This window comes from Amblyraja radiata, chromosome 1 (assembly GCF_010909765.2).
Source record: "Amblyraja radiata isolate CabotCenter1 chromosome 1, sAmbRad1.1.pri, whole genome shotgun sequence".
Taxonomy (NCBI): Eukaryota; Metazoa; Chordata; class Chondrichthyes; order Rajiformes; family Rajidae; genus Amblyraja; species Amblyraja radiata.
In genome coordinates this window covers 106315692-106340621 of record NC_045956.1, presented here as the reverse complement: position 1 = coordinate 106340621, position 24930 = coordinate 106315692, and the positions used below count along the sequence as shown (strand labels likewise).

The window sequence follows — 24930 nt, the reverse complement described above, 5'->3', positions numbered from 1 at the left end:
GTAGCACCGATGCAGTCTTCAATGTAATGTAGATACAGTTCGGAGATAGGGACAGTGCACACCTGGAACATGGATTGCTCAATGTACCCGACAAAAGAGGGAGGCATAGCTGGGGCCCATGCGGGTGCCCATAGCTACGCCTTGGACTTTGAGGATGTGGGAGGAGTCAAAGGTGAAGTTGTTGAGGGTGAGGACCAGCTCCGCGTAGTGTTAGGAGAGGAAAATTGGATGGTTCTGTGGTCGAGGAAGATACGGAGAGCTTAAGGCCTTACTGATGGAGGATGAAGGTGTAGAGAGACTGATCGTTGATAGTAAAGATGAGGGAGTGAGGGCTCGGAAAGCGGAAGTCATTAAAGAGACGAAGGGCATGTGATGTATCTTGAAGATATTGTAGGTCGGGTGAGATTGGACTAGGGGAGATAGGATGGAGTCGAGGTATGTGAAAATCATTTCCGTTGGATAGGAGCAGGCAGAAACAATGGGTCTGCCAGGGCAGTTATGTTTGCGGATTTTGGGGAGAAGTAACTATGTACATTCCCAAAAGATTATTTCCATTAGGTTAACGCTTTTGATTTTGTCAAAGTATTGTACGTGTTATGACTTATTGTTCACAGGAGTGAGTTATCAAATATTTGCATATGTAAATATATTCTAATTCATATGTTCCTAAATTTTGTAGCAGGGTCCCACAGGTGCCTTGCAGAAATCTGGGGAGGCTACATATTTTGTTTTTTTGATTATCGCCATGTAATTTCAGATGTCAGAGTACTGAATATAGAAGTTGGGAGGTCATGTTGCAGTTGTATAAGACGTTGGTGAGACCACATTTAGAATATTGTGTTAAGTTCTGGGCACCACGTTATATGAAAGATATTGTCAAGCTTGAAAGGGTTCAGAAAAGATTTACGAGGATGCCAGGACCAGTGGGTGTGAGCTATAGCGAGAGGTTGAGTTCGCTGGGTCTCTATTTCTTGGAGCGCAGGAGGATGAGGAATGTTTTTATAGAGGTGTACAAAATCATGAGAGGAATAGATCGGGTAGATGCACAGAGTCTCTTGACCAGAGTAGGGGAATCGAGGACCAGAGGTCATAAGCTCAAGGCGAAGGGGAAAAGATTTAGTTGGAATCCAAGGGGTAACTTTTTCACACAGAGGGTGGTGGGTGCGTGGAACAAGCTGCCAGAGGAGATAGTTGAGGCTGGGACTATCACATCATTTAGGAAGCAGTGGGACAGGTACATGGATAGGACAGGTTTGGAGGGATATGGACCAAGCGCAGGCAAGTGGGACTAGTGTAGCTGGGACATGTTGGCCGGTGTGGGCGAGTTGGGTTGAACGGCCTGTTTCCACACTGTATCACTCTGTGACTCTATGACTGCCATTTTAGACAGAATAAATTTACAGTTTTATTTCTAAAATAACTAAAGACTAAGCTTGGAAACCTCTGGGTGAAAGATGATGTGTGAGGAAATAAATAAGTAGACAAGCTCAATGTGGAGAGCAAAGTCTAGAGAGGTATTTTTCACTCTGTTATTTACACATATTGGTATTTTTGATGGCGAAAAGAAAGCAAACATACCCTTTGATAAGACGACAAATAACTAATTAACACCCTATGTTATCTCCCTAAACACTGTATATTCTAGTACTTGTTCTTACCTGAATGAAAGTGGCAATTACTGATTGTTTAATTCAAGTTTTTCTAAAATAGTCTAATTGACTGTTACCTAATGAATCTGCAGTCCTCCACCTCCAATGTCAACATTTAAAAACTCATCCAACAAACTTTGTGCTTGTGAACGAAAAGCAATCATTAGTTTGTTTTACAACCTTTTAATGCTGCTGGTAAAATTACTGCAGTCATTTTGGTGAGCTGCAATTAACTTAATGCTCAGTGTGCTGTACTGAGCTATTGTGACTAAGAATGACGGAATGACAAACTCGTTGCACTGAGAAATTTACAGAAAGTGGAAAAGAATACAAACTGCAGTTATCTTTCTTTTGTTCCTTACAATTATAAAGTATATAATTAAATCAATCCCACTTAGAATAGATAGGCACAAAATGCTGGAGTAACACAGAGGATCGGCTGCATTTTCGGAATAGTCCAGCTTGCCGCTGGATTTGGCATTGAATCGAGGAGTGGTCCTTCGTAGTACTCTGAGTAATATATACACATTGTGCCTGGCTCCTCTACTTTACTCCAGCATATCCAGCACTGTTCCTTTCATTTGAATGGAGAATAGCCTTATGACTTATGACATGTGTTTTTTGCTTCTCAGAAACATTTTATGTAACGTATGGCTTAAGAGCATCATACAAAATTCATATAGTCAATTTGATGTCTAGAATCAGACAGGAGTAAAATAGGTTCAAATGATATAATAACAACCTGCATTTGCATAGAACTTTAAATGCAGCAAAACATCTTTGTGATTTTCATGGGGGTAGCGACACCTAGTATGCTGCGCTCATTTATGATTAGTCATAGAGTCATAGTCATGGAGTAGTACAGTGTGAAAACAGGCCCTTCGGCACAACTCACCCACACTGGACAACAATGTCCCAGCTACCCTAGTCCCACTTGCCTGCGCTTATGATTTATAATCATCCAAACCTGTACCGTCCACCTGTTTCTTAAACAATGGGATGGTCCCAGCCTCAACTACCTCCCCTGGCAGCTTGTTCCATACACCCACCACCATCTGTGTGAATAAGTTACCCCTCGGATTCCTATTAAATGTTTTCCCCTTCACCTTGAACCTATGTCCTCTGGTCCTCGATTCCCCTACACTGGATAAAAGACTCTGTGCATCTAACCGTTCTATTGCATTCATGATTTTGTACACCTCGATTAGATCTCCTCTCATCCTCCTACGCTCCATTGAATAGAGACCTAACCTACTCAACCTCTCCCTATAGCTCACACCCTCTAGTTCTGGCAACATCCTCGTGAATGTATTCTGAAACCTTTCAAGCTTGACAATATCTTTCCTATAACATGGTGCCCAGAACTGAACACAATATTCTAAATGCGGTCTCACCAACGTCTTATACAACTGCAACATGACATCCCAACTTCTATACTCCATACTCTGACTGATGAAGGCCAAAGTGCCAAAAGCCTTTTTGACCACCTTATCCACCTGCGCCTCCACCTTCATGGAACTATGCACTCGTACTCCTTGATCCCTCTGCTCTACAACACTACCCAGAGGCCTACAATTTTCTGTGTAGGTCCTGCCCTTGTTCAACATCCCAAAGTGCAACACCTCACACTTTTCTGTATTAAATTCTATCAACCATTCCTCCGCCAACCTGGCCAATCGATCCAGATCCCTCTCTCTCTCTCTAGTTACCCTTTTCTACCTAATGTATTTATAAAATCTTTTGGTATTGTCCTTTATGCTACCTGCCAGAGCTACCTCCTGCCCCCTTTTTGCACTTCTGATTTCCTTTTTTAGTTTGCTCCTAATTCCTGAAACTCCTCCAGGGATTCACTTGATCCCAGCTGCCTATACCTGTCCCATGCATCCTTCTTGTTTTTGACGAATGTCTCAATTTTCCTCGTCAGCCAAGCTTCCTTACGTTTGCCTGCTTTGCCCTTCACTATAACGGGGACGTACGTACACATCCTGAGCTCTCTTCAGTACATTTTTTATAAACATCCCACTTGGCCGATGTTCCTTTCCCCTCAAATAACCTGCTCCAGTCAACTTGAGCGAGACCTTCTCTCATACCCTCAAAGATGGCCTTATCCCAGTTGAGCATTTTAACACTTGGACCCTCTCCGTCCCATCCCGATTGGTGTTAATGTTGATGTAACCAACACATCACCATCATCATCTGCTGAGTTCAGAACACAGAGCAGTACAGCACAGGATCAGGCCCTTTGTCCCACAATGTTTGTGAAGGGTCTTGACCTGAAACGTCACCCATTCCTTCTCTCCAGAGATGCTGCCTGTCCCACTGAGTTACTCCAGATTTATGTGTCTATAATGGCAAGACCAACTCTCAAATGCCTGTACATCATCCACATCCCTTCACTCTCTGCCACGAAAATGGCACTATGTTATCTGCCCCCACCACCACATCCAGCAGCACATTCCAGGCATTCACCACCCTCTGTGTTTTAAAACAAAACTTGCCATGCAAATTGACATTTGAAGGGTGGTGAATCTATGGAATTCTTTGGCACAGAAGGCTGTGGAGGCCAAGTCACTGGATATTTTTAAGGCAGAGGTAGATAGATTCTTGATTATTACAATTGTCAGAGGTTATGGGGAGAAAGCAGGAGAATGGGGTTAGGCGGAAGAGATAGATCAGTCATGATTGAGTGGCGGAGTAGATTTGATGGGCCAAATGGCCTAATTCTACTCATATCACTTATGACTTACAACCTTACATCGAATTGTTTATCTAACAGCACTAGGTCGGCCTGAGGAGGGATTCCACGGCTCTATGCTTGACAACCTGTCATCAGGGTTCCGACATCCTACCTCCCCCACCCTACACGACTGAAATGGTTATTATCAAAGTTGTGATGGTATCCTTTGTGGCCTTGATTCTGGAACACTGTGTCTCCTCGTCTCTCTTGCCCTGACTACTTCCTTTGACAATGACTTCTTCCTTTGTTTATTCTTCCAGTCAATTTGGAGGGGTTTTTGGGGATGTTGTAATTTGTGGTACTTTTTTAGTATCTTGAGATGCCTGCTGATGGCTGACAAGGTCTCGGAGGTTTATAGGAAGTCAGACACAACTACTGCACAGTAGGCCATGAGTTTTATGCCAGGTCTGATATTGCCTACTATTTCCCTCAATCAACCAAAGGTTGTGCTGTTGCATTTTCAGCTTCCATGTCTCCCTCTGTTGAGAGTTGGCCTCTGCGATATGGTCCACATTTTCCTGAGTCTCGCCAGGATTCTTTATTGCCAAAGGCAGTGTGATGAGCCAAGGCAGGTAGACAGAGGGTCTATGTGTTGAGGATGTTGAATGAAAGATCCATCCCCTCATAAGCAGCTATTATTGGGAATCAAGGTTGACATAGACTTAATAGACACAAGTAACTGCAGATGCTGGAACCTTTAGCAAAAGACACAAAGTGCTGGAGTAAGTCAGCGAGTCAGGGAGCATCTCCGGAGGACAGCAGTCTGAAGAAAAGTCACCCAAAACTGATAGCCGAAACATCACCTATCCATGTCTTCCAGAGATGCTTCCTGATCTGCTGAGTAACTCCAGCACATTGTGTTTTTTTTTTGCTTGGCATAGGCCTTTAGGAGCTGAAGGGCTCATTTCCATGCAATACAACTTTATGACTTTAATAACCACATCCAAAGTCTAAAGCAAAATGCACAACATCAGCACCAGTATGTTTCCAACTTACAGTGTGAACTTAAAGATACAGATGTGCCATAATTGTGGAGCTATCTTAATTTACATTCATTTGGTGCCTCTCGTGGAGTCTATTCAATCAACACATGAAACAACTGGAAAGCTTCCATAAAAGGCAAATGCAATTGGTCATTAAATTTAAGTGGCAAGACAGAGGAAAGAACGCTGACACGCTGCCTATTGCCAAAATTGCATCAATATCATGATTATATAGGCACAGTAGGATATATAGTCCATTTGTCAAATGAATGCTTTCACAAGGCTATATTTTATCGCTAGCGGATGTCAGGAAAAGACAGTGGGGTGTCAGAGGAAATGTTTTGTGGAAAATCTGATGCTCATCTAGAAATCAGGGAAATACACGCTCAACAAATAGACTGCTACATATCTGTCCTTAGGCCTGGCATTCACTTAACGGACCGCAATCACTGGCAGGTCCTCCAGGCCAGTATGACTGTCCAATGTGCAGGCATTATCATTTCAATAACCTGAAACCAAACAAACACATAAGACACAAAGTGCTGGAGCAAGTCAACGGGGTAGGCAGCATCTCTGGGGAACCTAGTGACATTTTGGGTTAGGACCATTCTTCAGACTGATTTTGGTATGGGAGGGGGGGTGGCGGGTGGAGGGACAGGGGGTGGAGGGAGGGTGGGAAGAAAGCTGGAAGAGAGAATGGGCAGGGCAAAGCAAGAGAAGTGATATGGTGAGGGAGAGGGAGGGGGAGGGAGAGTTGAGGGTTGAAAGGCAGATGCTTGGACAATGGCCAGAGATGAAAAGACAAAAAAGTGTGAGATAAGGACAGAGGAGGTGAGATTTGTGATAGATTACACTACGCATTAACAACAAATATTCTCCACTTTTCCATGGGAACTGAAAATAATTTCTAACGGGTTACATTAAAAGACACAAATTAGTGTGACAGATTTTCTGCTTGTAGCTTTGCCTAGTCATTGTGCTCATCTAAAATAAATCTGGGAAGAGTATCTCTACATGATGTTGGTCAGACACTCCATGCCTGTAGAAAGGTTATAGAAGTGTCCACATCAAAGAAGGGAAGCATCCACAGCAATACTTTGCTGAACCACAATGGCGTCTTGAGGGACAGGAAGAAAATAATCTAATAATTTGGACATAATAATCATAATATAATAATTAGATATATTAATTTAGAGCAAAACAAAATGCACTGGAGCAAAACAAAATGTACTGGAATAACTCAGCACATCTGGAGAACATGGATAGGTAACGTTTCAGATCGGGGCCCTTGTTCAGTCAATAAATTAATTAGAATTGTTACTTCATGCATTGAGCAATGTTGAATTTTCTTAAGTGGCAAGACAGAATGACACCAGTTCCTGACAGGTAAAGACTGCATTGGGCCTCTTGGATAAGAAGGTGAGGTAACAAAACCCTATCGCATCACTGGACAGAAAATCCTGTAAATATAACGCATCTTGGACCTCCTACATTACAAAAACAATCTCTTGTCAGAAAAGACAACATTTTTAAAGAAAAAAGCATAAAGCATGAACTTACTTTCACAGAGCTCGATACCAGTCTATCCTCAGATTACCCATCCTAGAATGTCTTTAAAAGTCCTTACAATCCTGTATGGTATTTTTTTTTAATGTGCTGCATTGGCAATAAGCATTTCACTACACCTATGGTGTATGTGACCAATAAATAACCTTTGAACCTTTGGACCTTTGATATACAAATATCAATTTAATTTGTCGACTGGCACATTCAAAATGTGAACATGATTTTACCATTGCTGGGCACAGAGCACTGTGACTGAAAATGCACGTGTTTTGGTCATAAATCTTCAAATACTAAGGCAGCAAATTGGATCTTGGAGAGACACTGAGAATTTTGTCATTGGCAAAGGGTGAAAAATTGCGGTTGAATTTCAGTAATGGCTCAGCAAACGGAGATTTATTTGTGTGAAAAAGCATAGCAAGTGGAACAAGAGAGACCAAGTTTGATATGTAATGCATTTCCATGGCCTCTGTATACACTTTGGCAACAAGAAGAGCAGCAACGTATGGGCTTTATGAGGAAAGATGCATGTGAGCAATCACTTGGAACAAAATTTACAGATAAATAATCCTGTCACTGAATAACGATAGGCTTTGACAGGTGAAAGTTATCTGCAGGAAGATAACCTCTCTCTGAAGACAGTTTAACAACCTCCTCTCTCACTTTGATTCAGTGGAGTGGTCCATATTCATGGATTCCACAGCCAATCTGAATGAGTACCCCACTGCCGTGACTGATTATCAGCAAGTGTGTGGAAGACAGTGTGCCGACAAAGTCAATCTGAGTGTTCCCCAACTATGGATGAACCACGAGGTAACATGGAAACATAGAACAATAGGTGCAGGAGTAGGCCATTTGGCCCTTTGAGCCAGCACCGTCATTCAATATGATCATGGCTGATTATCTAAAATCAGTACACCGTTCCTGCATATTCGCCATACCCTTTGATTCCTTTAGCCCTAAGACCTACATCTAACTCTCTCTTGAGAGCATCCAATGAATTGGCCTCCACTGGTTTCTGTCTTCTGTGGCAGAAAATTCCACAGATTCACATCCTTTTTTTATTCCTCATCTCTGTCCTAAATGGCCTACCCCTTATTCTTAAACTGTGACCCCTGGTTCTAGGCTCCCCCAACATCGGGACCATTTCTCCTGCATCTAGCCTGTCCAATCCCTTAAGAATTTGATATTTTTCTGTAAGATAACCTCTCATCCTTCTGAATTCCAGTGAATACAAGCCAAGTTGACCCATTCTTTCATCATGTGAGTCCCGCCATCCCAGGAATTAACCTGGTGAACCTATGCTGCATTCCCTCAATAGCACTAACATCCTTCCTCAAATTAGGAGACCAAAATTGCACACAATACTCCAGGTGCAGTCTCACCAGGGCCCTGTACAACTGCAGTAGGACCTCCTTGCTTCTAAACTCAAATCCTCTCGCGATGAAGGGCCACATGCCAATAGCTTTCTCTATTGCCTGCTGTAACTGCATGTTTACTTGCAATGACTAATGTACAAGCACACCCAGGTCTCGTTGCACCTCCCCTTTTCCTAATCTGACACCATTCAGATAATAATCTGCCTTCCTGTTCGTGCCACCAAAGTGGATAACCTCACATTTATCCACATTATACTGCATCTGCCATGCATCTGCCCACTCACCCAACCTATCCAAGTCACCCTGCAGCCTCATAGCATCCTCATCGCAGCCCACACTGCCACCCAGCCCTGTGCCATCCATAAACTTGGAGATGTCACGTTTAATTCACTCATCTAAATCGTTAATATAGTGTAAATAACTAGGGTCCCAGCACCAAGCCTTGCAGCACCCTCCTAGTCGCTGCCTGTTATTCTGAAAAGGACCCGTTATTTCCTACTCTTTGCTTCCCGTCTGCCAACTACTTCTCTATCCATTTCAATACCCTACCCCCAAGACCATGTGCACTAATTTTGCATACTAATGTCTTGTGTGGAACCTTGTCAAAGGCTTTTTGAAAGTCCAGATACACCACATCCTTGGGCTATCCATTCTACCTGTTACATCCTCAAAACATTCCAGAAGATTAGTTAAGCATGATTTCCCTTTCATAAATCCATGCTGACTTTGACCGATCCTGTCACTGCTTTCCAAATGCGCTGCTATAACATCTTTAACAATTGACTCGAGCATCTTCCCCACTACTGATGTAAAGCTAACTGGTCTATAATTCCCTGTTTTCTCTCTCCCTCCTTTCTTAAAAAGTGGAGTTACATTGGCTACCCTCCAGTCCACAGGAACTGATCCAGAGTCAAGAGAACATTGGAAAATGATCACCAATGCATACACAATTTCTAGAGCCACCTCCTTGAGTACTCTGGGATGTAGACCATCAGGCTTTGGGGATGTATTTGCCTTCAGTCCCAACAGTTTACCTAACACAATTTCCTGACTAATGTGGATTTCTTTCAGTTCCTCCCTCTCACCAAACCCTCAGTCCCCTTGTATTTCTGGGAGATTGTTTGTGTCTTCCTTAGTGAAGACAGAACCAAAGTACTCGTTTAAATGTCCTGCCATTTCCTTGTTTCCCAATATAAATTATCCTGTCTCTGACTGTAAGGGACCTACATTTTTCCTTTGTACATATCTGCATTCACAGGTTAAGGGCAGGTCTGCTGCATACAAGTCAAATGACCCCGAGCGGTACAAGAAGGCCGGCTATGATCTCCACAAAGACATCAAAAAATCAATCAATCAATCAAAGACTTTATTGTCATTCAAAAATACACCAACAAATGCAAGTCTGAACAACATTTCGTTGCATCTGGCTCACCGTGCAACATAAAATAACAAAAGGATAAAATAGATAAAAAGATAAAATAGATAAAAAGATAAAATAGATAATAGTGGCGGCACATTATACGGAATTCAAGAGTCTGATGGCTCGAGGGAAGAAGCTGTTGCAAAACCTGGCCGTTCTGCTCCTTATACTGCGATACCTTTTGCCCGAGGGTATCAGAGTGAACAGTCCATGATGGAGATGTGTGGGGTCTTTTATAATGCTGTTGGCCTTAGACAAGCAACGTTTGCTCGCAACGTTTGAAGGAAGAGAAGTCCCGATGATTTTTTCAGCCGTCCTCACCACTCTCTACACGGACTTCCAGTCGGAGGCTTTGCAGTCCCCAAACCGGACAGAGATGCAATTGGTCAAAATGCTCTCTATGGTGCCCCTGAAGAAAGTGGTGAGGACGGGATGGGGGAGGTGAGCTCTTCTCATCCGGCGCAGAAAGTGCAAACGCTGCTGCACTCTCTTAACTATTGGTGTGATGTTTTGTGACCAGGTCAGACTGTTCGTGATCTGCACCCGCAGGAACTTAGTGCTACTGACCAACTCCACATCGATGTCATTAATGTGTAGTGGTGTGTGACTGTGCTGGTTTCTCCTGAAGTCAACAATGACCTTCTTTGTTTTGTCAACATTCAGGATCAGATTGTTTGTGTTGCACCAGTCCACCAGTTGTTTCACCTCCTCCCTGTAAGCAAGCTCATTGTCGTCCCGGATAAGGCCCAGCACTGTTGTGTCATCTGCGTACTTCATGATGTGTTTTGTACTAAACCTGGCACAACAGTTGTGGGTCATCAGGGTAAACAGCAGTGGACTCAGGACGCAGCCCTGAGGGGAGCCGGTGCTCAGAGAGATGATGTTGGAGGTGTTGTTTCCAACCCGCACTGACTGGGGTCTGTCAGTGAGGAAGTCCAGTAGCCAGTTACACAAGGGGGTGCTGAGGCCCAATGAACCCAATTTGCTTACCAAGTGCTGAGGGATGATTGTATTGAACGATGAACTGAAGTCCATGAACAACATTCGCACATGTGTGTTCTTCTCCTCTAGATGTGCCAGGCTCAGGTGGAGTACGGAGGATATGGCGTCCTCTGTGGAGCGGTTTGGCCTGTACACAAACTGGAACGTGTCAAGTGTGGAGGGGAGTCTGGAGGTAATATGGTCCCTGACCAGCCTCTCGAAGCACTTCATCATTATGGGCGTGAGTGCTACAGGGCGGTAATCATTGAGGCATGTTATTGCGGACTTTTTTGGCACTGGTATGATGGTGGCAGTCTTGAAACACGATGGGACAACAGCCTGGTTCAGCGATGTGTTGAAAATGTCAGTAAGTACATGTGCCAGCTGATCAGCACATTCCCTGAGCACCCGGCCTGGTATGTTATCAGGGCCTGCCGCCTTCCGTGTGTTCACTCCTTTCAGGGTCCTCCGGACATCCACTGTATCAAAGGTAGACAAAAGTGCTGGAGAAACTCAGCGGGTGCAGCAGCAGCTATGGAGCGAAAGAAATAGGCAACGTTTCGGGCCAAAATCCTTCTTCAGACTTATCCTTATTTATCCCTTCTTTAACCCTCCTTTATCCTTCTTATCCACTGTATCAAAACTGAGTGCCTGTTCATCATCGTGGGGAATACCTTTCCTCGCAGGTGTGTTGTTGAATGCCTCGAACCGTTCAAAATATTTATTGAGTTCATTGAGGAAGTTTATGTTGTCTTCACAGGGACTATAAGACTGCTCCACCACCAACATAAACTTCCTCAATGAACTCAATAAATATTTTGAACAGTTCGAGGCATTCAACAGCGGTTCTAGGATTCCCTGCCACATGCGCCTGGTGTTCATGGGGTCATGAAAGAAGCTCTGGATTTTCTGACCATGGGCACGCTTTGCCAGCCTGATGAGTCGGTTCAGGTTGGCTCTTGCGGATCTGAGTGCCACCAAGTCACCGGATTTGAATGTGGCATTTCATGCTCTCAGCATTTAAGGATGCCAAGAGCCAATACCAGGACAAACCTGAGTCCCAGTGTAATCACTCGGACACACGGAGAATGTGGCAAAGAATAAGAGCTGCAAAGCGAGGTCAGGCAACATCATTGGTGATAGTGCGACCCTACCCGATGAACAGAATGCTTTCTATGTTCGCTTTGAGCAGAAGGCCAACAGGGCAATGACACCTGGCCCTTCAGACTCCAGTGTGCCTCTCCCCAGGGTGACTGTAGCAGAGTGTAGCAGAGGTTAGATCAGCCTTCCTGAAGGTAAACCCACGAAAAGCAACTGGCCCAGACAGAGTTCCTAGCCGTTCCTAGAATTACAGACCAGTTAGTCTAACATCGGTAGTGGGGAAACTGCTAGAGTCAGTTATTAAAGATGGGATAGGAGCACATTTGGAAAGTGGTGAAATCATTGGACAAAGTCAGCATGGATTTACAAAAGGTAAATCATGTCTGACGAATCTTATAGAATTTTTCGAGGATGTAACTAGTAGCGTGGATAGGGGAGAACCAGTGGATGTGGTGTATCTGGACTTCCAGAAGGCTTTCGACAAGGTCCCACATAAGAGATTAGTTTACAAACTTAAAGCACACGGCATTGGGGGTTCAGTATTGATGTGGATAGAGAACTGGCTGGCAAACAGGAAGCAAAGAGTAGGAGTAAACGGGTCCTTTTCACAATGGCAGGCAGTGACTAGTGGGGTACCGCAAGGCTCAGTGCTGGGACCCCAGCTATTTACAATATATATTAATGATCTGGATGAGGGAATTGAAGGCAATATCTCCAAGTTTGCGGATGACACTAAGCTGGGGGGCAGTGTTAGCTGTGAGGAGGATGCTAGGAGACTGCAAGGTGACTTGGATAGGCTGGGTGAGTGGGCAAATGTTTGGCAGATGCAGTATAATGTGGATAAATGTGAGGTTATCCATTTTGGTGGCAAAAACATGAAAGCAGACTATTATCTAAATGGTGGCCGACTAGGAAAAGGGGAGATGCAGCGAGACCTGGGTGTCATGGTACACCAGTCATTGAAAGTGGGCATGCAGGTGCAGCAGGCAGTGAAGAAAGCGAATGGTATGTTAGCTTTCATAGCAAAAGGATTTGAGTATAGGAGCAGGGAGGTTCTACTGCAGTTGTACAGGGTCTTGGTGAGACCACACCTGGAGTATTGCGTACAGTTTTGGTCTCCAAATCTGAGGAAGGACATTATTGCCATAGAGGGAGTGCAGAGAAGGTTCACCAGACTGATTCCTGGGATGTCAGGACTGTCTTATGAAGAAAGACTGGATAGACTTGGTTTATACTCTCTAGAATTTAGGAGATTGAGAGGGGATCTTATAGAAACTTACAAAATTCTTAAGGGGTTGGACAGGCTAGATGCAGGAAGATTGCTCCCGATGTTGGGGAAGTCCAGGACAAGGGGTCACAGCTTAAGGATAAGGGGGAAATCCTTTAAAACCGAGATGAGAAGAACTTTTTTCACACAGAGAGTGGTGAATCTCTGGAACTCCCTGCCACAGAGGGTAGTCGAGGCCAGTTCATTGGCTATATTTAAGAGGGAGTTAGATGTGGCCCTTGTGGCTAAGGGGATCAGAGGGTATGGAGAGAAGGCAGGTACGGGATACTGAGTTGGATGATCAGCCATGATCATATTGAATGGCGGTGCATGCTCGAAGGGCCGAATGGCCTACTCCTGCACCTAATTTCTATGTTTCTATGTTTCTATGTGTCCTTAGTAGCTGTGCAGACCAGATAATGGGAGTATTTGCGAACATCTTTAATCTCTTCCTACTACGCTCTGAAGTACCCACCTGCTTCAAGAAGGCCACCATCATCCCAGTGCCGAAGAAAAGCAAGACCTCATACCTAAACAACTACCATCCAGTGGCCTTGACATCCACCATCATGAAATGTTTTGAGAGGCTAGTTATGGAACGCATTAAATCTAATCTACCCAGTGGCCTTGCTCCACTGCAGTTTGCGTACCTCCACAACAGGTCCACGGATGATGCCATCACCCTAGCCCTACACTCATCCCTAGCACACCAGGAGAAGAGAGACACCTACGTCAGACTCCTATTCATAGACTACAGCTCTGCCTTTAATACTGTTATACCATCCAAATGTATCACCAAACTCGTGGGACTTGGTGTCAGCAGTCATCTGCAACTGGATCCTCACCTTCCTGACCAACAGAACCCAATCAGTGAGGATAGGGGACAAATTATCCTCCATGATAATCCTCAACATGGGGTCTCCTTAAGGATGCGTTCTCAGCCCCTTCTTTACTCTTTGTACACCCACGATGTGCAGCCATGTACAAAAATAATTCAATTTCCAAATTCACAGACGACACCACCGATGTGGGCCAGATATCAAATAATGATGAGACGTAGTACAGGAAGAAGATTGAGAACCTCGTGTCTTGGTGTCGAGACAACAACCTTTCTCTCAATGTCAGCAAGACAAAGGAGATAGTGATCGACATTAAGAAGCAAAGCTATACACATAGCCCAGTTTGCATTGACGGTGCTGAAATAGAGATAGTCGAAAACTTCAAATTCCTAGAAGTCAATATCACCAACACCTTCTCCTGGACCACACATATTGAAGGAACGACCAAGAGGGCACACCAACCCCTCTACTTCTTTAGAAAGCTTAGGATGTTTAACATGACCCCTACAATTCTCACCAACTTCTACAGATGCACCATGGAATGCATTTTATCAGGATGCATCACAGCTTGATTTGGGAACAGCTCCATCCAGGACTGTAAGAAATGGCAGTGAATTGTGGACACAGTCCAGGCCATCACACAAACCAACCTCCCTTCTGTTGACTCCATTTATACCTCACGCTGCCTCGGCAAGGCCAGCAGCATAATCAAGGACGTTGTACCCTGGCTACTCCCTCTTCTTCCCTCTTTCAACAGGCAAAAGGTACAGCAGGGTGAAAACGCAGACCACTAGATTCAGCGCCAGTTTCTTCCAAGCTGTTATCAGGCAACTGAATCATCTTACCACAACCAGAGAGCAGTGTTGAACTACTATCTACCTCTTTGATGACCCTCAGTCTATCCTTGATTGAACTTTGTTGGCTTTACCTTGCACTAAATGTTATTCCCTTATCATGTGTCTATACACTGAGAAAGGATCGATTGTAATCATGTTTTGTCTTTCTGCTGACTGGTTAGCATGTAACAAAAGTTTTGCACTGTGCCTCGGTACACGTGACAATAAACTAAACTAAAATAAACCTCCACCATCACTCTCCATCCACTCCACCCCTTCTCCTACATACCCTTCTGATTCATCACCACCCTCCATCCCTGCTGCAATTCTATCCCTCACTCCCCACCCCACTTCCCCCTCACTTTCGCCCCCCCACCCACCACCACTCCATCTTTGGATTTCCTTCCTCCAACTCAGAATAGAGTTGATTGAGTTGAAGCGTCTGATGAAAACCATCACAAGGTGACTAAGGGTATACAATAAATGCTCTACACGGATTGGTGGCTGAGAAAGGACATGATTGAAGCTCACAACATTTTGATGGTAGTATTGATAGTAATGTACTTTTCCCCAGGGATGAGAATAGTAAATGATGGGGTTTAGAACACAAAATGCTGCAGTAAGGCAACATCTCTGGATGATATGGATAGGTGAAGATTTGGGTGTTTGCGCAAGGTTGGCATGGATGAGGAGGGTTATACATAGCTGAGGATACATCTGGCATTGCCACTGTACATCAAGAGCACAAATGTCACACTGATTAATTCACCTCTTTCCGGGTTGCTGTGTGAAGTATAATGCTTTACTTGACGTTAGTCAGCAATGTTTACGCACTGCAAACGTCCACTGAGCGGAATGCATTGTTAATATCGACAAAAAATATCTCAGGCATGCAGGTGAAAAGTACAGCTGAGGCATCTCTTGTGGGAGATTCCCCGGATACCTGAGAGATGCTGTGGTCCAAAACCATGTGGCTGGTTAGCTCTCAAAAGCAGAGGGACTTCCTACGCTGGGATAAACATACATAAGTGCAAATAACTTTAATGTCAACCATTAAAGGTGCCACTGAATACAAGAATGAATCTGTAGGTCAAATGGACAGGTACAAGAATCTGAAACATACGGATGGTGGGGATAAACTAAAATCTGAGGAAAATCTTCAGGATGTGTCCATTATTACTGCTTCAAGTTGCCTTTTATTTGGAAATGTGCAGAAGAAAGGTTATGACATCAGTCTGCAAAGGGTCCCGACCCAAAACGTTACCTATCCATGTCCTCCAGAGATGCTGCCTGACCCTGAGTTACACCAGCACTTTGTGTTCTAGGCAAGATTCCAGCATCTGCAGTTCTCTTCACGTACTTTCTATGATAATATTTTGTGTTCAGGAAGGAGCTGGCATGGTAGCACATCAAGGTAAAGATTCCATCCATTAATAGTAATATTGAAGATGCAGACTATAACCTTACATTTGATATTCAACATTTATCTGATGAGGCTTAAATAGCGAAAATGGTTGAAAGCATCCAATAAAATATTAAAACATATTTCAAGGTCTTCTTGAAATAATTCCTTCACAACTTAACAAGGCACCCTGTAATTTTTCTTTCAGAAGCATCTTCATTTGCATTAATGCTTCTTTATCTTTTCATCCTCCTTTTACTGATTATTCTCACCCACTGACAGTCATACTTCACATACGTTGTTCACCAATATTACCATGCTTGGTTTCTCTAGCACAATATATAAGACACTCCAGTGTTATCTACAACAAGCAAGTGTTTGACCATTGGAGTAACTGCAATTTCATGTGGATACTTCATTAAACCACATCAGGATTGTATGGTATGGTAACCTCAGGGTGAGCAGACCCAGTTCTGCGAGTTTGGTAACCAGCTTGGAGCAGATGATTGTATTAAATGCCGAGCTGTAATCAATGAATAACAGCTTGACATATGAGTTTTTGTTGTCCAAATGGTCCAGAGCGGAGTGCAGAGCCAGCGAGATTGAACCCACCGTTGATCTGTTTTGGCGGAAAGCGAACTGCAGTGAGTCCAGGTTTTTGTCGAGGTATGAGTTGATTTGCGCCATGATCAACCTCTCAAAGCACTTCATCTCCACCGACGTCAGTGTCACTGGTCAATAGTCATTGAGGCACGTCACCTTACTCTTCTTGGGCACTGGTATTATTGATGCCCTTTTAAAGCAGGTGGGAACCTCAGACCTCAGAAGTGAGAGGTTGAAAATGTCCGTAAAAACTCCAGCCAGTTGGTCCGCACAGGTTTTTAGAACATGACCGGGTATACCATCAGGTCCAGGTGCTTTTCGAGGGTTCACTCCTCTGAAGGATCCTCATCTTTGAACACCTTGAGCGTGAGGGAGAGGGTAAAACGGAAGATGTTCTGGTTAGGTTGCTCCTGAGCCTGGCCAAGCTAGCCATCCATGAGTCAGGGCGCCAGGCGGAGGAGGGCTCCGCTCGAGCCGGTTCCCTGCCCCTTTTCCGTGGTGACGTCCGTGCCCGGGTGTCATTGGAGAGGGAATACGTGCTGTCTATGGTAACCTTGAGGGATTTTCGGGACTGCTGGGCACCGCGGGAAGTAGAACTTATCCTTAACAAGGATTGTAATATAGTTATTTAATATTCAGTATTTTTAAAAAATCAAAAATTTCATTCCAGAATTTATGAAGTTTTATGCAGGAGACAAAAGAGTGTGTTATAGTGGCATTTTGAGATAAACATTTATCACAGATGGGAGAGATATTTGGATAGATTTTATTCAGTCTAGTTTTCGAGTAGTATAATCTATGTAAGATTTTAAATTAATTAGATTGTGTCTTGCATTAATCGAACATTTATGTATATATATCAGGTATTTTTCCCATGTTTCTTTCAGAATTTTCATCAGTAATTCTCGTTCCCAGTCTGCTCTGATTGCCTCTGTCGATGGTAATTCTATATTTAAAATGATATTATATAAATATGATATTAAATTGCTAGATTCTGCCTTAATGTTCATTGCTTCATCTAATAAATCTAGGGTTAGAATTTGATATCCTTGTATGTGTTTTTTCAAATAGTCTCGAATTTGAAGGTATTTAAAGTATTCGTTACTATTCAGGTTGTACTTTAATTGTAATTGTTGAAATGATAAAAAAAATTCCCATTTCATACATGTCTCCAATCCTTTTAATTCCTAATCTTTCCCAAAAGGTATACGTTTTGTCGGTGAGAGATGGTTTGAATGAGGGATTATTAACTATTGGAGATGAAGCGATAAGTTTCTTATTTTCAAAGTTAGTTTTACATTTTTTAATTGTTTACAAAACTATTTAATATAAGACTTGACCCTAATACAGAAATGATTATCTTTGGATCAATGGAAGGTGGGAATAAGCTAAATACATTTCAAAAATCTCTCCTTAATTATGGTTTAATAACGGCAAAAAAAGTATACTTAAATTTTGGAAAAATGCGCCAACACCAACGCTCAAAATGTGGATTTCAAATATGTCGGAAACGGCACATCTTGAAGAAATGCGACTCCTCCTAGCAGGTAAAGCAGACCAATTCTTAGTGATTTGGTCTCCTTTTATCGACTTCTTACAAGCATATGGTGCAACACAACCATAGAAATCAAATGTTTCAGAATCAGGTGGCGGATGGCCAAGAACATTAAATCTTTTTCAATCTCCTTTTTTTTTCCTACTTCGTTTCTTTCTCTTTCTCTTTTTACTTCTTCTTTTCTATCTCTCTCTCTTTTTGTGTACTTCTTTCTTCTTTCGGGCCATCTTACTATCTCACGCACCACTATGATAATCTCTCTTTTTCTACTCTTTTCTTTCTGTTTTATTATTAAATTAAAAATAAGAAGTATATGAAATGAAATATGTCAATAAATAATAGGTACTGTGGTGCCACATTATTGTACTTACTTCTAAAAAAAAATAAAATTATATATATATATATATATTCAGTATTTAAGAATATTTATTATACTTTGTATTATGGTGATAGGTTTATTGGTACTGTTTTGTGTTGTTCATATTATTGTAATTAATTGATTAAATTAATTTTTGGTTAAAAAAGCCTACATTGACAGAGGAATGTAACGTACATTACTGGACAGAGCTTTTTTATTGATCGGAGCACTGTTCTTTCATACTTTTACCAAGATTTGCATTGTGAAGCAGAAATGTCGGAAGGTAGTTGAAATTTAGAACATGATGTTCTTTCCCTATTGCGGTTTTTTGTGTATGGAGCATTGGTATTCTGATGGAATTATGATGAGTAAATCATAATTCAGAACACAGAAACTAAAGCATGCTGTATTGTACAGAGAAAATGAAAAATGCACTGTTCTATTATATTATGTGGCAGCCCTGGTTGTTCTGTGAAACTGTGTATTGATTTGCAAAATTCTTTGGATGCAGTCACAAACAATTTATGGGGGGTTATCTCTTCCTGTACTTTGACTGGAAGAAATATTATTCATATGGATTTAGATTTTGGTTTATTATTGTGATGTGTGCCATGATATAGTGAAACACTTTATTTGCATGCTGTCCAGCCAAATCATACAAGGCATGAATACAAGCAAGCCACACACAAATAGAAAAAATACCAAGTTGCAGATTATAGTGTAACAGTATTATAGTGTTGTGGTTACAGAGAAAAAGCAAATTTTAAAAGTGCAAGGTCCTATTACATAAACATATGAATGTGGTTGATTCAGGCCAAATTATTGGAGGTATTTAAGGAACTTGAAGCTCTTGACCATCTCCATTTCTGCACAATTGATGCTGATTGGTGAATGTACTCCATTTAATTTCCTGATGTTTCTTCATGTTGCTTACATTGAGGGAGAGGTTGTTGTCTTGACACCATGTTATTAAGCTCTCCATCTCCTTCCTGTACTTCATATCATCTTTGCTCAAGATCGGGCCAACTGCAGGGATGTCATATGCAAACTTGTAAATGGAGTTAGATATGCTTGAGTAGTTAAATGTGTGCAGTGAAAGGACCAGGTGCACCGGGAAGCCTGAAACCTGCACGTATTCCAGATATTTGTACAAAACCTACACATATTCCAGAAATTCAGTAGCCTGTGAAAATTTAATGTTACTCCAAATGTGTTGTGTCTAAGACCTTGGTTATGTAAGTGTATTCAAATCCAACAGTTTCCAAGACTACAGCAGCAATGAAGAAACTTGTGCCATTGCATTTTCACAGCTGCTGTTAACTCAATGTTTTACTGTGTGCCTGACGACAGAAGAAGGGATTATTTTTCGATCCAGTGGAATCAGACCTACATACTAAATCATTTTGTTTGTATATTTTTAATTAAAGGGAAATCTCCTTTCAACAGAAGAAATGCTGTCTTCATTGGTCATAGATTCTAAGGCTAATGATTTTCTCTTCATGTCTTTCATTATCTATATAGCCTGGTGGAGTTTGCCTTGTTGATGCCCGTAAGCCTTGAAGCAGCTGGGTATCTTCTGAGACTAGCTCCTGCAGTCAAGCATATAGAAACATAGAAACATAGAAAACAGGAGGAGGCCATTCGGCCTTTCGAGCCAGCACCGCCATTCATTGTGATCATGGCTGATCGTCCCCAATCAATAACCCGTGCCTGCCTTCTCTCCATATCCCTTGATTCCACTAGCCCCTAGAGCTCTATCTAACTCTCTTAAATCCATCTAGTGATTTGGCCTCCACTGCCCTCTGTGGCAGGGAATTCCACAAATTCACAACTCTCTGGGTGAAAAAGTTTTTTCTCACCTCAGTCTTAAATGGCCTCTCGTTTATTCTAAGACTGTGGCCCCTGGTTCTGGACTCTCCCAACATTGGGAACATTTTTCCTGCATCTAACTTGTCCAGTCCTTTTATAATTTTATATGTTTCTATAAGACCCCCCCTCATCCTTCTAAACTCCAGTGAATACAAGCCTAGTCTTTTCAATCTTTCCTCAAATGACAGTCCCGCCATCCCAGGGATCAATCTCGTGAACCTACGCTGCACTGCCTCAATCACAAGGATGCCCTTCCTCAAATTAGGAGACCAAAACTGTACACAATACTCCAGAGCCCTATACAACTGCACAAGAACCTCTTTACTCCTATACTGAAATCCTCTTGTTATGAAGGTCAACATTCCATTAGCTTTCTTCACTGCCTGCACGCCAACTTTCAGTGACCGGTGTAAAAGGACGCCCAGGTCTCGCTGCACCTCCCCCTTACCTAACCTAACCCCGTTGAGATAATAATCTGCCCCCTTGTTTTTGCCGCCAAAGTGGATAACCTCACATTTATCTATATTATACTGCATCTGCCACGCATCTGCCCACTCACTCAACCTGTCCTCTCTTGCCTTTAACAAAGCTGCCATTGAGCTGGCATTGAATTCAATGAGCCCATTTGGTTTTAACACCTCAACCCAGATAGAACATTAACAAAGGGCCTATATATCAAACAATATTATCCCCCCAGTAGAATGTTGTGATTTGAAGCAAGTCTAAAAATAGTAATAGAGTCATAGAGTTATGGAACTATACAGCGTGGAAACAGGACCTTTGTCCCCTCATCCATGCTGACTAATCAAGCTATTTTCTACTTGCCTGCACCTGGATCGTATTGTTCCAAACCTTCCATGTATATATATTTAAAAGTGTCTTTGGTGTTAAAGGTGTTAAAACCAAATGGGCTCATTGAATTCAATGCCAGCTCAATGGCAGCTTTGTTAAAGGCAAGAGAGGACAGGTTGAGTGAGTGGGCAGATGCGTGGCAGATGCAGTATAATATAGATAAATGTGAGGTTATCCACTTTGGCGGCAAAAACAAGTGTCTTTTAAATATCCTAATTGTACCCACCTCTATCATTTTCGCTGACAACTAGTTCCTTGTACGCACCATTCTCTGTGAAAAGGTAGCACCTTAGGTCCCTTTTAAATCTTTCCAATCCCAACTTAAACCTATGCCCTCTAGTTTTAGACTATCCTACCCTGGGCACAAGTCACAGCTATCCACCTTATCAATGCCTCTCATGATATTATATCTCTGTAAGGTCAACCCTCAAGTCTCCTAGTCCTCAGGGTCTATTCAGCCTCTGCTTATAACTCAAACCTTTCAGTCCTGGTAACATATTTGCATATCTTCTTCCACCCTTAGTTTAATGACATTTGTTCAAAGCATGGTGACCAGAACTGTTCACATCACTCCAAATGTGGGCTTACCAACATCTTGTACACCTGTGGGATAAAGTTCCAAATCTGTACTCAATACCCTGACCAATGTAGGCGGATGTGTCAGTTACCTTCTTCACCATCCTCTCTACATGTGTCACCACTCTCATGGAACTTTGTACCTCTCTGCCCCCACTAGGTTTCTCTGGTCTACAACATTCTCCTGCACCTTACCTTTACTGTGTAAGCCCTGTCTGGATGAAAATGTAAAACCTTGCATTTGCCTGAGTTAAACTCCATATGCCATGTCTAGGTCCATTAGCCCAGTTGAAGAAGATCCTATTGTGATCTTAGATAACCTTCTTCACTGTTCATTATATCATTAATTTTAGTGTCATCTGCATACTTCCTAACTAGGCAACCTACATTTGCACCTGAATTGTTAATATAAATAATGAATATCAGTTCAGTTTAGTTTATTGTCACTGGCTGTAGTGAAAAGCTTTTGTTGCGTGCTTTCCAGTCAGCTGAATACATGATTACAATCGAGCCAACTGTGGGCCCAGTGCTGATCCCCATGGCTCATTATAGCCCTCTAGTCTAATAAAGCTGTCTTTCTCCTTCCTCAAGTTAATTTTGTATCCATTTGGCTAGCTCATATTGGTCTTGAGTGATCTAACCTTCCTGACCAATCTACCTTGCGGTTTCTTGTAAAAGGCCTGGCTGAAGTCTGTTGAAAACATCTACTTCTCTGTCATCATCAATATTCTTAGTCATCTCTTCAAAAAAATCTTTTTTTCGTAAACGGATAGGTGATGTCTCGGGTCAGAACCCTCCTCCAGACTACGGTCCCGTCCGAAACGTCACCCATCCTTTTTCTCCAGAGATGCTGCCTAACCCACTGAGTTCATGCACTAGATGTCAGATTTTTTAATTGTATATCTTGACAAAGGGCTACCGGACTTTAAAGGGCCTGTCCCACTTTCATGACCTAATTCACGACCTCTGCCGAGTTTTCCCTTGACTCATACTCGTAGCATGGTCGTCACGAGGTCGTAGGAGGTCGTAGGTAGGTCATAGCAGTCCGTGATGCTAGTTGTAGGTACTCGTGGCATCAAGTAGGTCGGGGCGTTTTATCAGCATGATGAAAAATGTCCACGAGTAAAAAAGGTTGTGAATTAGGTCGTGAAAGTGGAACAGGCACTTTAGTCTAATAGTCCTCGCTTGTGAAGACTTTATTGAAGTACTGTACTCTTTTTTTTGTGTGAGTCAGCAGTTTATTTTCAGCCCAGAGAAATGTTCCATCTCATCACCAGCAGATTATGGCGATCATCAGGTTGTGGTGTGGACTTTCAATGGCAATGACCCAGACAACAAAGAAGCTCCACACGCTGGGGACATTTCTTGATTTTCTAAATTGTGTCGTGATTATCTCCATATTCCGCTGCCGGACTGATTGTGTCTTCATCATCTGAAAGCACGTCCCCCCGCTGCTACTGTGCTCTTACTGTCCTGCTTTCTCGCTTCATCAGAACTACGCTCCCGCATCAGGAATTTCACCAATAAGAAAGTGTAGTTGTCTTTACTATGTCATTTAAAAAGCCTTTTTCACAACATTCAAGAGTTACTCTGCCAGCTGCCTGGGAAACAGACATGCTGGGACAGTCAGTGTTCGCTATAGTTTTTAAGAACAAATGTTCCAAGGCACATGTTAATAGTCACAGCAATGGGATGCCACTGGTCACAGTTATTAGTTCAGTTTGTTATTGTCATGTGAGGTTATCCAAAAGTTATTTTGGATTCTGATTTGTGCAATGAAAAATTATTTGATAATCTTCACAATGGCTTTTTGGGGAAGATAAACCATAATATGATAGATTATTTTTAATTGTTTGAAAGAGAAGTATTCTATGCAAAACTATGGCCTTAAATCTGAACAATGGTAACCGAATGCAAGAGATTTTTTAATAATCAATTTATTCAATTATTAAAAATAATATTTACACTACAATAAAACAAGCCAGAACCCACCACCATAATACAATACAAACATGTAATAAACTACTATACAACTATGATACAATCCTTATTGAGGATTGGGAGAATACATTGAAAGGAATGACAGTGTTGAGCTCTGTCCAATGAGGTAGATGGATGGTCAGGACTGCACTCTAGTTGGTGAGAGGACGGTTCAGTTGCCTGATAACAGTTGGGAAGAAACAGTCCCTGAATCTGGTAGCTGAAGCCCAGGTTATTAAAAGTATACAACCTAGAACCCCTCCAAGGATGGGCTCAGGAGACTGGTGATCATAAGAATTGGGAGTAGGAGTAGACTATTCATTCCTTTAAGCCTGATGTACTATTCATCAAGAACATGGCTGATTTTCTACTTCATCTCCATCTTCTTGCACTCTCTCCGCACTCCTTTATTCTTTTAATATATAGTATGCATTACCTCTTTAAATGCTCAACACTGTCATTCCTTTCAATGTATTCCCCCAATCAACCACACCCGACTTTCCTCTCTTCCCTCTGTTACCATTGTTCAGATTTAAGGCCATAGTTTTGCATTGAATACTTCTCTTTCAAACTCAATTAAAATTTTTTTATCATATTATGGTCTATCTTCCCCAAAGATCCATTGAGAAGATTATCAAATAACAACTTTTCATTGCACAAATCAGAATCCAAAATAACTTTTGCCTGTGTTGATTACAGGAAAGCATCTTATAATAATTCTGTCAATTCATCTTCCAATTTGTTACAGAAAGTTAATATTACAATCTATATGCAGGCCTCCACAATAATGTGGAGAGGGTGTTTCCACTAGTGGGAGAGTCTCAGACTAGAGGTCATGGCCTTAGAATTAAAGGACGTTCCTTTAGGAAGTTGAGGAGGAATTTCTTTAAGAAGAGGGTGGAGAATCTGTGGAATTCTTTGCTATAGAAGGCTGTGGAGGCCAAGTCAAATGATATGTTTAAGAGATAGATAGATTCTTG

At 42.3% G+C, this 24930-nt stretch overlaps 1 protein-coding gene and 1 long non-coding RNA gene across 2 annotated transcripts in view; one reads left to right on the top strand and one right to left on the bottom strand.

Moving 5' to 3' along the window:
* gabrb1 (gamma-aminobutyric acid type A receptor subunit beta1) overlaps positions 1-24930 on the bottom strand; it is a 288316-nt gene that overhangs the window by 144835 nt on the left and 118551 nt on the right. The gene's annotated exons all lie outside the window — the stretch shown is intronic.
* LOC116977555 lies at positions 17150-24738 on the top strand. Its single transcript, XR_004413245.1, has 3 exons — positions 17150-17350; positions 18854-18859; positions 24726-24738. It is a non-coding gene; the product is annotated as an uncharacterized LOC116977555 (long non-coding RNA).